The 13,096-nt window shown below is 37.7% G+C and overlaps 1 protein-coding gene across 2 annotated transcripts in view; it reads left to right on the top strand.

Annotated features, from left to right (window-relative positions):
- CPED1 (cadherin like and PC-esterase domain containing 1) overlaps positions 1-13,096 on the top strand; it is a 155,061-nt gene that overhangs the window by 114,795 nt on the left and 27,170 nt on the right. The window lies entirely within an intron of this gene.

The following is a 13,096-nucleotide window of genomic DNA, read 5'->3' as shown; positions in this document are numbered from 1 at the left end:
ACATCTGTGTATTTCTATAAAAAAAGACTGTAAATTTATACAATCTGAACTGTTGTCAAACATAAAAAGTCTGTAGAAAGGATGTGGAAGGAGGGAATTGAAAGTAAGTAAAAGTGAGATGACAACATCCTTGCAGTAATACTTAATTTAACCTTTGTTAGATCACTATCAGGTATCTAACATAGATTACAGTATATAATGGTATCTAATATATGCTATGTCATAACACACTGTAATCTAATATTTGCTGAAATAGCTCTCTTCCATTATCTCAGTCCTTTTACATCCTCGAGCCTCATTTGAACTGGAAACATTTTAGTTTTCTGCAACAGCCGAATTTGCTGCAAGGCCAGGGTCTCAGTGTCCACAGTAAGTTCTGGCAACCCTTTAAAGCCAGATGGAAGAGAGCTCGTACTGGAGGGAATCTGAGATGTGTGTTTGATTCAACATTTGTAGTGGTTTTGAGTTACTACCAGGCAAACACTGTAAAATTCCTATTGCAAGATATCCAGTACCTTACTGAGGAAGAGTAGGAAAGTGAAAAATAGCTGGTTAACGACTAGGAGTAAGGGCAGGCAATCAGCCAGATTGTTCATCTGTCTAGGCAAAAGTATTGAAACAATAAGATCATATTCAACCCATGGTTTTAGAGCTGCTCAGAAGGCATTGCCTGGGATCAAATAAACCCATCAGTCACAAAAACAACGCTTGAGTTGTAATGTGGGAGGGTTTGCTATGGGATGTGGATGTACCTACGCCCACTTTGCTGAAGGAAATGTTCCACACCTACAGAAACCTGTATTTACAGCAATTTATTTTATTAGAGGACACAAGAAAGTTAAACACAAAACACCTTATAGGCTGACTCACAATCCATACGAAAGCTGGAGGAGTCCTTAGCTCTATACAGAATTATTTCTTTGAAGTGCTGAATCTTGGTGAGAGTAGGTTGGGTCACCACCTTGGCCTGGAACATTGCCCAGATCCAAGTTTAGCCTCTGTCCTTGCAAGAAAAACAGTAGTTAACATGTTTCTGACATTTGGGGGAGAACAACCTGCGTCACTTTGATTCAGTTATGTTTGTAGTGCTGCACTGGCTGCATTATTTGCTTCCTCATTGCTCCCCAGACCTGAAGTGAATCACAGAAAACTCCCAGTCATCTCTATTAGGCAGAGCAAATTGTTGTATAAAACTATTTGTGTAGGTCAGGGGAACTTAGGTGATTAGTAAGCTATAATTAACTTCCTTAATACATTGTTGATGAAGCCTGAATTTCAATTTTTTTTTTCTATTTCCACTGTGCTGCATCTCTGTGCTGCTGTAATCTCAGCATTGACCAACGCAAGGCATCAGATCAGCATCGCTTATCATGCCTTGTGCAGTAAACATTGTCACTAAGCACATTATTCAGTCTTCAGAAGTAATTAGTTGCTTTTTATGAGGGGGGCTTTGTTCAACTAGTGGCTGCTTGATTACTTTAGCTGAATGAAAAGGACATGCAGTAGTAAATTACTGCAAGCAGGCTGTTGGAGAAAACGGGGCAAATTCTAGCTTCAATCTGCTCATTTGGAACTAACTGCATGCAATCTGTTCTTGTCCATGTGTGAAAGCTACCTGCATGCAGTCTGCTGTCCAGTAACCCATCAAGCTGTAAGAAGGCTGCATTTTCAGTCTGCTATGCACCAGAAGGCAAACCTTTAATCAGTATCTTTTGAAAAAGATCATGATTAATAAAAATCCATGAAATTCACTTCTGTGATTATAGTGGCAAGTGTGCCGCAAATTCATTAGAGTCAATTTTACCCCATTATAGTTTAGAAAATAAATTACTACATGGCCAGATTTGTAGGTGTTCTAGGGAAACAAATTTGCCTGTCTTACTCCTGTCTCCCAGCTGTGTATATTAAAAGCGTATCTGGGGATATGTAAAATTTAGTGCTGGACATAGCTGTTACACAGCAAGGAAAATATTCTAACTCAAAGGTTCTTCTGAATGAAATATGTATTGATTTTCAAAGGCAAATTGGTCCTTCATTACTTCATCATTTTCATGGTAAGCCACAGTGTGGTAAAAGGAAAGTATAAATGACAACCAGATACTATCTATAAATACATTTATCTTTTCTGTTTTGATAGTCTTCATTGTGTGCAATGTCCAAGAAACTTTGATCTCAGATAACGTTGTCTGATTTCCTTTTAAGTATTGTATTTTTACTAAAGCTTTTAACTGAAGAGGAAGAAAGGAGCAAAACCCCCACTTAAATCTTTACATTCTCTCACTTTCTTTCATACATATGGAGTTAAAGTCATAGTCTTCCCTTCCCTTCTGCACTTCTGTGGGTTTATAAAGAACCTTCTGCTTATAAGTGGCTTCAATTTGAGTTACAGATAGTGTGGAATGGAGACCTATCCATGCACTGTCCATCTGCCCTGGACATTTGTACAGATACTTTCTCTAGTGTCATTTACATATTCTTAGCTTTATCCCTCACATTTTGTTGTGTATGCAACAAAAATCTAAACTTTACATCAGTAATAGATATATTATAAAATATTTGCTTGTTACAGTTAGAAAGATTTGTTTAAATGCTCTCTTTCTAAAAATATACCCTCTCAAGGTCTTTGAACCTTAAACAAATAGCCTAATGCCTTAATAAAAGAAGGGTCTGACATATGGCCAGAAAAGCCTCAGGGATGGACCCTTTATCAGACATGGGCCCTTTGTCAAAGGCCACCTCAAAACCACGGCCAAATACAAAAGGTTCAGGCTGCTGCTTGCAGGGATGCTGGCCGCTATGACCTGCCTCCCACTGGGCTGCTGGGAAAGCACAAGGTGTTAGGGGTCATCCCTGCCCATAATGGGGGCATTGCAACAAATGCACATCTCTTTCACACGCCTCTTTGCTTCTTGGCACCTTTCAGGGGGGGAGCAGTAGTTGCTGAGGTGGCCTTCCACAAAATGAACTCCCCCAGGCTCAGGCGCCCAGCGGCACCCCCGGTGTCCCTCTGACTGTCTATACCTGGGTGGTATTTTCAGTGCAGGCTGGGTATTGAGCAGACAAACCCTTTGTACCACTCTCACTGGAGAGCAATCTTAGGTCCTTTCACCAGGGGTATTGCTTTTCAAAGAGGAGGGTGTTCAGCTCTTGGGAGTTGACTTGAAGGACTCAGGTGTTCATCACAACTGCTCTCAGGATCTGGCCCTGGGTGTTCACTGGAACACCATTAAAGACAGCCAACATCAAAGCACATGGCTGCACAAAGCTGGCCGTGTACTTGCGCTCTTCAAACGTGTGTCAGTGCAGACTGTAAATATGCAAAGGGAAATACCTCCCGTTGTCCACCAGATACAAGAGTGCTTTCCGTTAGAATGAAGCTTCCACACATGTGTGGACTCTGCCTTTACATGAAAGGCACAAACTCACTGGGTCTGGGAAAAGTCTTCCACTTGGTGTTCCTGAGCCTGTGGTAGTGGATTCCTCAGTGTTCCCCAGACCATGCATAGCTCTGATGTGTATTCCAAAACCTCGTATGCCACAGAGAACAATTTCTGGATAAAACAGCATGTGCACTAATTCCTTAAATAAAAACCATTTTAATTCACCCTGTAGCCAACATAACATAAATAAACTTTTCTGTCTTTTTTTATGAATATATTCAGTCCATTCAGGTTTTATTTCTTTAGCTTGGTTTCTGTCTACTTTCCCCGAGGTAACAATGCTCTTGAAATCTTGCTGTCAGTCCATCCATGGCTCACTAATATCTTTTCAGTCCTTTGGGCCAATTTAATCTCAATTTAGACTAAGAAAGGAAATCCTGGCATTCCATTTATTTATTTATTTATTTTAAATTAGAAAAAGAAGCAAAATCAGTGCTGCTATTGAACCGGACTTTCAGAACTTAGTTCTTTTGCATCCTATTTGGCGGTCACCAGAGAGCAACCAGCTATTCCTCATGAATCATTTGCTGAAAAAAATCAGTATTAAATTCCTTTTCTCATGTTCAAGGGATGTGTGGGAGAACACAGGAAAATCATTTGGGAAGAGAGAGATTTAAGCATCCTGAGGCCTAGGGAATTACACCATATTCAAGCAGCATAGCTAGGCTCCTTATTTATTGTGTAGGGAGGGTTAGTGAGGTAAAGCTGACAGAGAAAGGTTTAATTTTGCTGCTTTTTTTTTTTTCTAGTAGAACATCTGATACAACTGGGGCAAGCAAGCAAATACAAAAAAGTCCTTTTCTTTAAATTTGAAGTGAGGAGTTCAGCTTGTAAAAATAAGATTCTTCACAAGTCAGCACAGTTATTAGGGAGCCAGAGGTATTACCTTCAGAAAATCTTATGGAAAGGCATGTATCTTAAGTGTACCTTTCTCTGTGAGTTACACATCCAGTTGGGGTGCACAACAGCCTGTCCTCCAATTTGAATTGCCATGCGCTCTCTCAGGGAGCTAAGTACCTACTTCAGTCAGTCCTTTCTCACGTAAAAGTTAACAGGGAGCATGGTGGTGCCCCCTCCCTCCAGTTTCACCCCACAATCTTTACACACATCTAGCCTGCAGGTTCATCGGGTTCAAGGCTCTTTACAAGTCAGCATTTAATTGTATGTACAAAGCCAACGCAAACAGTTTCCTTGGGAGAGACTGAGACAGAACTGCCCAGAATAGCCCACTGACTGGAGGGAAGACCTTGGGAGCTTGACCTGAAATCTCTGCTGCAAATCAGTTAAACTTTATTTGCTATATCACAGGGAAATGTTCTACCATGCAGATGCCAGTCAATGCTTTGTGCACTGCACACTCCCAGTGCCATGTGCTGAGAACACAGCATCAGCTCGAGCACTGCCGGGAAAGGAATTTTTGAACTCTCTTAGGGCTAGGGGCTGACTAACACAGCTCTGCTGACTATGCCCACTAGAAGAAACTTAGGCACTCGGGAGGAGGGTGGCAACTGAGCGAGGGTTTTGAGATGACACATTACAAGCGTGAGCAGTGTTGGATGGAGGTTCAAGTCCTCTGCCCAAGCTGATGCAGAACATAAACAGCAGAGTTATGAATTGGACCCAAATATCCTAAATCTCTCCTTGGAATCTTAACCTCAGTATGCCCCAAGCCCTAAATAAAGTTAATATATGTACTTGCAAGGTCTACAGGATTTTGTACTAAAAGTAAGAAAGAACTATTTCTGGTATGGTACACCCTGAAACACTGAGTTCAAATCTGCAAGCCTTGCTTAATGTGAAAAGCAGATTTAACAGAAGCTTTAGTAGATACACAGCTCACTGGACCGAGTCCTTGGCTAGCATATGTTTTTTCAATGCATTGCATTCACTGTCGGAGTATTTCAATTTCAGAATTCATGAATGAACGGTAATGCTTTTCAACTCATTCTTTCAAACTTTTTCATACTTTCTGAATATGGTGATACCCGTTCAGTGTAAGAAGTTTTGCTGTGTTTTTCATGGCTGTGATATAAAGGTTTTAGTTTAAAATCAAAGGGACAAGGCTAGAACTCAAGCACCTCTTGCACATAGGAAGTTGTAGGGTATAGATCTCTGCAATATGAACTGTGAATATCATATACCATGAGCATGGGAGGGTAGAAAAGAATGTTCCTTATAAATAGCCACAAGGCTGTGAGATTTCCCAGCTAATATAGTACATTTTTTACCTAATTACCAGGGAAAGTATCAGGGACACATTGGCACTTAATTGTTCATTTAGTTATCACATAAAATATTTACTTCTTGCACATTCAAAGCATATGGTTTATCTCAAGCTATTCCCCATTTTCAAATAGTGTACTTGGCAAAATTCAAGGCAATTCTCACTCAGAGCTTGCACTGGGAAAAGACGGGAGGTGCGGGGGTGGAGGTGGGGCAGCAGACTAAGAGTAAGTGGGAATCCAGAACTGATACAGCTTTAAAGTCTCCAGGTCAACATTAATGTCTCCCTTTTAAAACCACACCTGAACCTAAAATAGCTGTTTTATCTTCATTTTGAAGGAGGAAGAAACACTAAATTCTTTTCATTCCATTTTTTCTTGCTTAGTGTTTTTAAGTTTATTAAGCATGCAAGCTGGAAATGGTCACTGTTCTTGCTTGGGAAAAATATCATTAATTGCATTAGGAAAACTTGTTTGCTAATAAAGCAGTTGAAAAATCCATGCAGATGATAGCTTCAAATATTAAAAAAAAGAAAGAAAAAGAAAAAGAAAAAGAAAAAGAAAAAGAAAAAGAAAAAGAAAAAGAAAAAGAAAAAGAAAAAGAAAAAGAAAAAGAAAAAGAAAAAGAAAAAGAAAAAGAAAAAGAAAAAGAAAAAGAAAAAAAGAAAAAGAAAAAAAGAAAGCTGTAGTTATCTTCAGGTACAGTTTGAAGCATTTCCCAGAACTTATGTTTACAATATTCTATTCTTAATGGAGTTGGATCTCACATTCAGTTGTTCTGCTTCAACTAATTCTGCTGCATCTCTAAGCTGTTTATAATCATAATTCACAAGCCTCTGCTAGATTAAAAGTCATGCTTTTTAGCCCTCATGCGAATATTTTTGTTCTGTTGTTCATAAATGCAGAACTTTGAACTATTGACTATTTGGGAACAGGAAGGCAGATAATCTAACTGACATCGTGTGCAGCATTACACATGATGTAAAATGGAATTGAATCAAAATCCTTCATAGAGTGAAAGGATTATTTTATAGTCTCCACACACATAAAATGTATTTAAAATAGTGGTATGAAGCTTGCAATATTTTCTCTTTATAAGTAGATCTTATTTCTCAAAACAGTTTCTTAGCTTTCTGTGAGGTCAGAATTCTCAGTGCAGAGGAAGCCACTTTGCATCTGCTCTATTGTCAAGATAAAATTTGTTTGTCCCTATAATCTGTACATGCTTTGAGGCAGTTGTCTTTGTAGAGAGGCATCTACTGGCATTTTCAAATCCTCTTTAGCAGATAGTAAAAATACTGCATAGATATGACATTCTTCCATTACTGATTAAAGCATGTGACATTATTCCCCCAAAAAATTTCTATGCAGAAGTTTGCAATTCACAGTATGCTGGTATTCTTCAGACAAAATAATAAGAATTATTGCAACAACATGAATAGCGCTAGTAAGAATTTGAAAGCAATTTAGACTGATGACTGCACTTTGTACACATTTTAAACTGTTCTCTGATGTCTTCACCATGCCTTGACAATATGGCCCATATCTCAGCTTTTCATATCATTCCCAGTCTCCTACTGATGTCTGTGCACTGCATGTTCGAACCCTTTGAGTGCCCAGACTCCTTTTCTAAAGTGTTTTTATGGCAGATCTAGCAGATCCGTGTGGAACTGAGCATATCTTAATGGTTTTTTGTGACAGTATTATCCCATTTTTGCAGATGGAACACATTAGGTTCCTTACAAAACACAAGGGTGGCAGTTTCTTTCCTTTAAAACATAGCTGCAGCACATGGAACCATTACTCTATCAGTTTAACCCATTAATACTATACTCTCTGTTTAATGGATTTGTCTGTCTTTTGACATAAACAATGTCTTCACCTCTGTCTTAGACAGTGCTTGATGAACAATAATAGTCATTGTTTCCCAGCCAAAAGCAGCAGTGAACTGAAACTTCTCAGGAGACTGTCCCTCTCCTTTTGAGAGCTTTCTAGACCTATTTCATACGTCCACAAGTTTCAGTTCAGTCTAGTTAATTTGGGTGTTGAATTGAACCAGCCTGAACCTCTGAATCTTTGGAGGTTCATCTATCACTAAATAATGCAGCCAGACAGAGGGAGACAGTTGAATAGAAGTCAATATGCCAACTGTTCCTTCATTTATTACTGCCATATTAATAAAGTTGATAGAGTGGAACTAATCCATCTGCTCCCAATTTATTCCCTAGCAATAAGATACAATTTCACTATTTCATGAGCTCACTCTTCGACTAATTTTATTAGAATTCCTTCCATAGCATCATTTTCAATCACTTTTCATCCCGTTTTAGTTATGTGTAAAATAGTAGAAAAAGATGGACTAAAGAGACATGAAAGGATTTAATGAGAAACTCAGGTCAGCTTAAATAGAACCAGATTAAATAAGGTTAAGTCAACGAGCCTACAAAGGCCAACAGAAAAGCATTCAAAATCACCTCTTTCACAACAAGCTTGGTTCTGTTGTCTCAAAAATGTAAACAGTCACAAGAAATAAGGCAGCCCCGGCAGCCCCATAAGATGAGGCAGGGCTGCGGTGCCTTGGAGGAGGTGGCTGGGTGACCTGCCAGGCTGACGGGCGATGCTGGCCAAAGGACTGCAGAGTCAGAGCTCAGTGGATGGAGACGTTTCCTCCCTTCTTTGCCAAGGGAACAAGGTTTGTCTCATCTAGTTCCCAGACACATGTGGGCTCTGGGTGTTAAAAAGATGCAGGATTTTGGTTACATGTTGGTTTTATGCAATGCTGAAATGAATTTCTGTGAGCTCAGTTATGTTCCTCTTGTTCTTTAGTTTAAAACATTCTGATATGCTGATCCTTCATTAGCCTGGTAGGGACAGGCTTCCAGTGATTTGGGCTGGGTCCAATTTCAGGTGTGAGTACCTAAGCAGAAATCACCTGGTTTTCAAAGTGTTGAGCCCACCACGCCCATTGACCGCTAGGGATTTTAATACAAATGTGAGAATGACTTTTACTGACAAAGCTGAGTGTGGAGCCTGGATACAGGCATCCTGGGTGGAAGTTTCCAAAGCATGAAATTAATTAGTATAAGTCTAGCTCCACAGAAAATTAGTTTCAGCAACAGCTTTGAGTGGACAGAGTTGGGTTATTCCAGAAAATTCTGAAAATCCTACCTTCCTATTTTAAAATGCCTTTCTGAGCTGACAGGTAGCAGCATCTGTAGATGCTAAAAGTAACTTTTTTGTTGTTATGTGGTGCTCTGTTATTCCTGAAGTACCAACCGTTCAAACACAGATGGACAATTTGTCACTATTCGATACAAGCTCTCCCAGGAAAGTCATGGGCTTCTTCTCTCCTTTTAATGGCTTATGCGGTTAATCTATAGCCAATTACTGCATTTTCAGTGTAATCATTCTTTTATTATGGTGGAGGTGGTAAAAAAAGTACAACAGCAATTAAAAATCCATTAATAGTTAAGTTAGATCTCTTAATCTAAAGCATAACTGCAACTACAATGGTATTATGTATATGACATTGATTCCATGGTATTAGCTGCATGAGTGCAGATCATCTTTATAATGCTTTATAATGCTTATAATGCTATCTCTCTCACACACAGAGATCCATATGATTTTAAAACTTTGGGGTTTTTTTATGTTTATGTACACTTGACTGAAACTATGTATGTATATGCATATGCATAAGTATATAGTTGAGAAGAAATACAGTGCAGTTATTGATAGCTGAGCTAAACAAACAAAATTCTTATCAAATCAGCTGTCTAGACTGTAAAGAAATGAAATTACATATGCATGAATAACACCAAACTAGTAATTTGAGAAAACTGTAAACTAGCAGGTTCAAAAATCTGTGTGACCTCTTAAAGGCCAAAACTTTGTGAGGAATCAAGTTCACTGTAGTGTGGTCTGAACAGAAACAATTCTCATTTCACACAGCAGATAGACTCCAGAAATGATCACTCTCTAAGTATCAACTGATACTGACGGAAAGCTATCTAGATGTACAGAGGAAAGCTTTATTCCTCTTTTATTTGCTAGTGTCCAGAAAATCTTTGGTAAAGATAAAAGTGACTTTACTAGTGAAATGCCAAACCAGTCGTATAAAGAGTTGATTCTAACTGTGCATTGAAGTACGTAATGCAGGGAAATTTTTCTTTTGATTCTAATCCAGACATTTCAAGGGCCTTTTTATGTCTGCCTTCTAAAAGTGAAGGTTTGCAGGGCAACAGACACTGAGCAAGAGCTATCATTTAAGTTTACATGTCTGGCTCTCATCTTTGCCATGAGTGATCTTTTGTAAACATACTTAAGATCACTAGATGTTTCATCTTTGGGCAAGGCAAGAGGGATGTCATGTCACTGCAGCACCTGAAGAAAATTTTAAAAACCCGCAGGCAGTTAGAAAAGTCCTTAATGTGCCGTTCATTGGTGGAGCTGTGGGACATCTGTAGCTGCCACAGGTTCATTTTGCACATTATATTAAATGTGTCAATGATGATAAAGGATTGGTCTCCCACAAAAGTAAAGATGAAACAAATAAGGCTTGTTCAGTGATTCACAATCCCTCATGACCCTTTAGTTTCAGATTTGAATTGCATATTAAACACAGTGTTTGTTAAAATTCATGGTTTGCATACTTTGAAAACACAACAAAGTCAAAGGGAATTAGTGATGTAGTTTGACCTGCATATTGATTGTGATTAGTAATAAACCAGCCACATGAAACTGTCATTAATGATATTGTCCAAGGAATGCAATTAAAATCAATTTTTGTTTGTTTAAACACATACCCTGGGCAGAGGTACGAACAAGGAAATCCCTGTTAAGTTATTTTATGGCACTGTGTTGAGAGCAATGGCAGCACGTTCAGGAATTTCGGGCTTTCTTGTGAAGTCCTGTGCAAATTGTTTTACTGCAAGGTAGGAGCTTTCTGATGTTAATGTTAGTTGAAGTAATACTGTCAAATAGCTGTACAGTGTGTCCAGACCTACAGACTCCAAGACAATATCACAGTTTAACACTAGAAGATACTGTACCATTCAATCTGTCATAACAGCTTTCCCTAGTTATAGAGCATTAGGCAGAGAACAGGACAACTGTACAAAAAAATTCATACATATCTACCATTTCTCTGACTTTTTGTGCACAAAAATGACCTTAACCCTTTGAAGTCAGTGGGAAGATTTTTTCTTTATTTTTTCCCCCCACCATGGAATTTAATGAGATAGGAATAATTGTGAGACAATTATTTCACTTTGGGTTTTGATTTCATAATCAAGACACACCAGTATTTACTAAATCAGAGGATGGATTCATATCTCCATCTGTATCAGTGGCACATACCCTACTATCAAGTTTTACCTTGCCAATATTAGGACATAATTGTTGTTTGTTCATTTGTCTAATTTAGGCATAGCATCCTAGATGTAGCATAGTTTCATGGAAACAGTGAATGACATTACATGACAGTTGCCAAATTAATTTTAGTATCATTTTAGAAAATAAAAATAGGAATCAGCATGCTTTGGTAAAGAAAAGACCAACAAAATATTTTTTTCTTTTTGGAGAAATTACATTTTATTACTGTTTTTGGTTACAAGAATACTCCTTGAAACAGACACACTCCAGTAAAAGTGTGTTTCCATTTGTGTAGTTTGTTTGTAACTAATTAGTAGTACTAAGTATATGCAATTCTTTAAAAAGGCAAATTTTGAATTATTGAACATTACCATGACTAATAAATATTCCATTTAGCCAGAAATGGCCACAACTGCATTTTTAATACAATATTTTATAAGAAAAGCACATCAAATAATAATTGCCAAGAGTAATTTTTCATATTTTCTCCTTTGTCATAACATTATCTTTTTCACTGTTTTAAGTCTCAGGTTTATAGCTTTTCAGGTTTGGTGAAAAAAAACCCTCCTTGTGTTCTGGTCAGCTTATCACAACACAGAAACAGGGGGAAGACAATGAAATATGAGGTAGCAGACACTATGTCTCAAGCTAACATGTACTCCAGAATGCTCCTATCTTCTGATGAAACAATTGGCAATAGCACCCGTTAGGGCAATGCACTATGGAGGATGAGTATTTTTGCAAAGTAATTTGAGGAGGTTCATCTGAACTAATGTGGATATTGGACTCTGAATCATTCTAAACTCTCGTTACAGTTGAGGGAGAAAGGCATTTTTGGGATGTGACTCATTTTATCCTGAAGTGCACCTCTAAAACAGATTAAAAATGTCCTAGGAATGCTATTTCTCTGCAGAAATGAGAAAGGCAAACTAGAGTGAGGAGCTCGTGCAGCCGTATATACTGTAGATGTCTAAAATTTCCAAAAGAATTGTCCAATGTTACAAATGCTGTGATGTTACTTGTATCTTACCAGTGGATGCTTGAAAACTGTAACTGAAAGGCACGAAATTGATATAACCCATTACTTAAAATGTAAGAATCCATATGTGCTAAAACTTATGGTTAGGAATCACTACCTGGATATTTCATCTGAAATTTTGGGGAGCTGGGGGCACCTCTGCCCTTCCATATAGAATAATGTTCAAGCTTTCTAAAAGCAAATAACACTTTTCACTTGCAAATTTTAAGAAAGTTAATTTAAAATTTATCTATTGGTATTCCAGGTTGTTACTGTTAATTTTTTAGGCATCTGGCAATAACTAATTTTCATATATGTTTTTGCTAATGCCTATAAAATTTATCAGAAATTACAAAATGTGAGAAATGCCTTATGAAGTGTTTTTACAGTATAAGCCAGTGCATTAGCAGTTTCATGTTATTTACTACATTTTGCTGATTTAATATCCAGTCCATATTTCTGTATCCAAGTATAAACATAGATAAAATATGTATGTGTTATTACTCTTAGTGAACTCTTCTCTAACTAGAACAGGAAAAAAGGTCAGATTCTTTTCCATGAAAAAACTTAATTAAAAGATTATTGTTTTTAAACATAAAAATCTCAATTATTTATGTTAATCTTATGGTAATGTCTAATGTTTACTATGGATTACATCTCACATTAAGACTCACAAGGAGATTATATTCATAGTTATATTAAATCCTTTCCTTCAGTACCCCTAATAAGTCTTTGTAACGGCTCTACTAGTTCAAACATTTTCCCCTTGAAATTTTGGGGTTATCTTTCTCTTTTCGTTTACACACCTCTATCTCCTCAAGCTAATTTGGGGTATTTCATCACAGAAATGTATTCTATATGCATGCAATATTGCAAAGGGCAAATAGGTAGAGATTGTATGATAAGTAGAGACAACATGACATTATTTGAATGTTATGTACGTTTGCCTTAACAAATTTTCTTATATCTTTAGCAAACGCAGTATCTTGTACATTCATTGTGGATTGGGATAATTTATTATAAAAGCATTGTCTGAATGGAGA

Source organism: Falco peregrinus, chromosome 6, assembly GCF_023634155.1.
Source record: "Falco peregrinus isolate bFalPer1 chromosome 6, bFalPer1.pri, whole genome shotgun sequence".
NCBI classification, from domain to species: Eukaryota; Metazoa; Chordata; class Aves; order Falconiformes; family Falconidae; genus Falco; species Falco peregrinus.
This window is presented reverse-complemented; position numbering and strand designations above follow the sequence as displayed.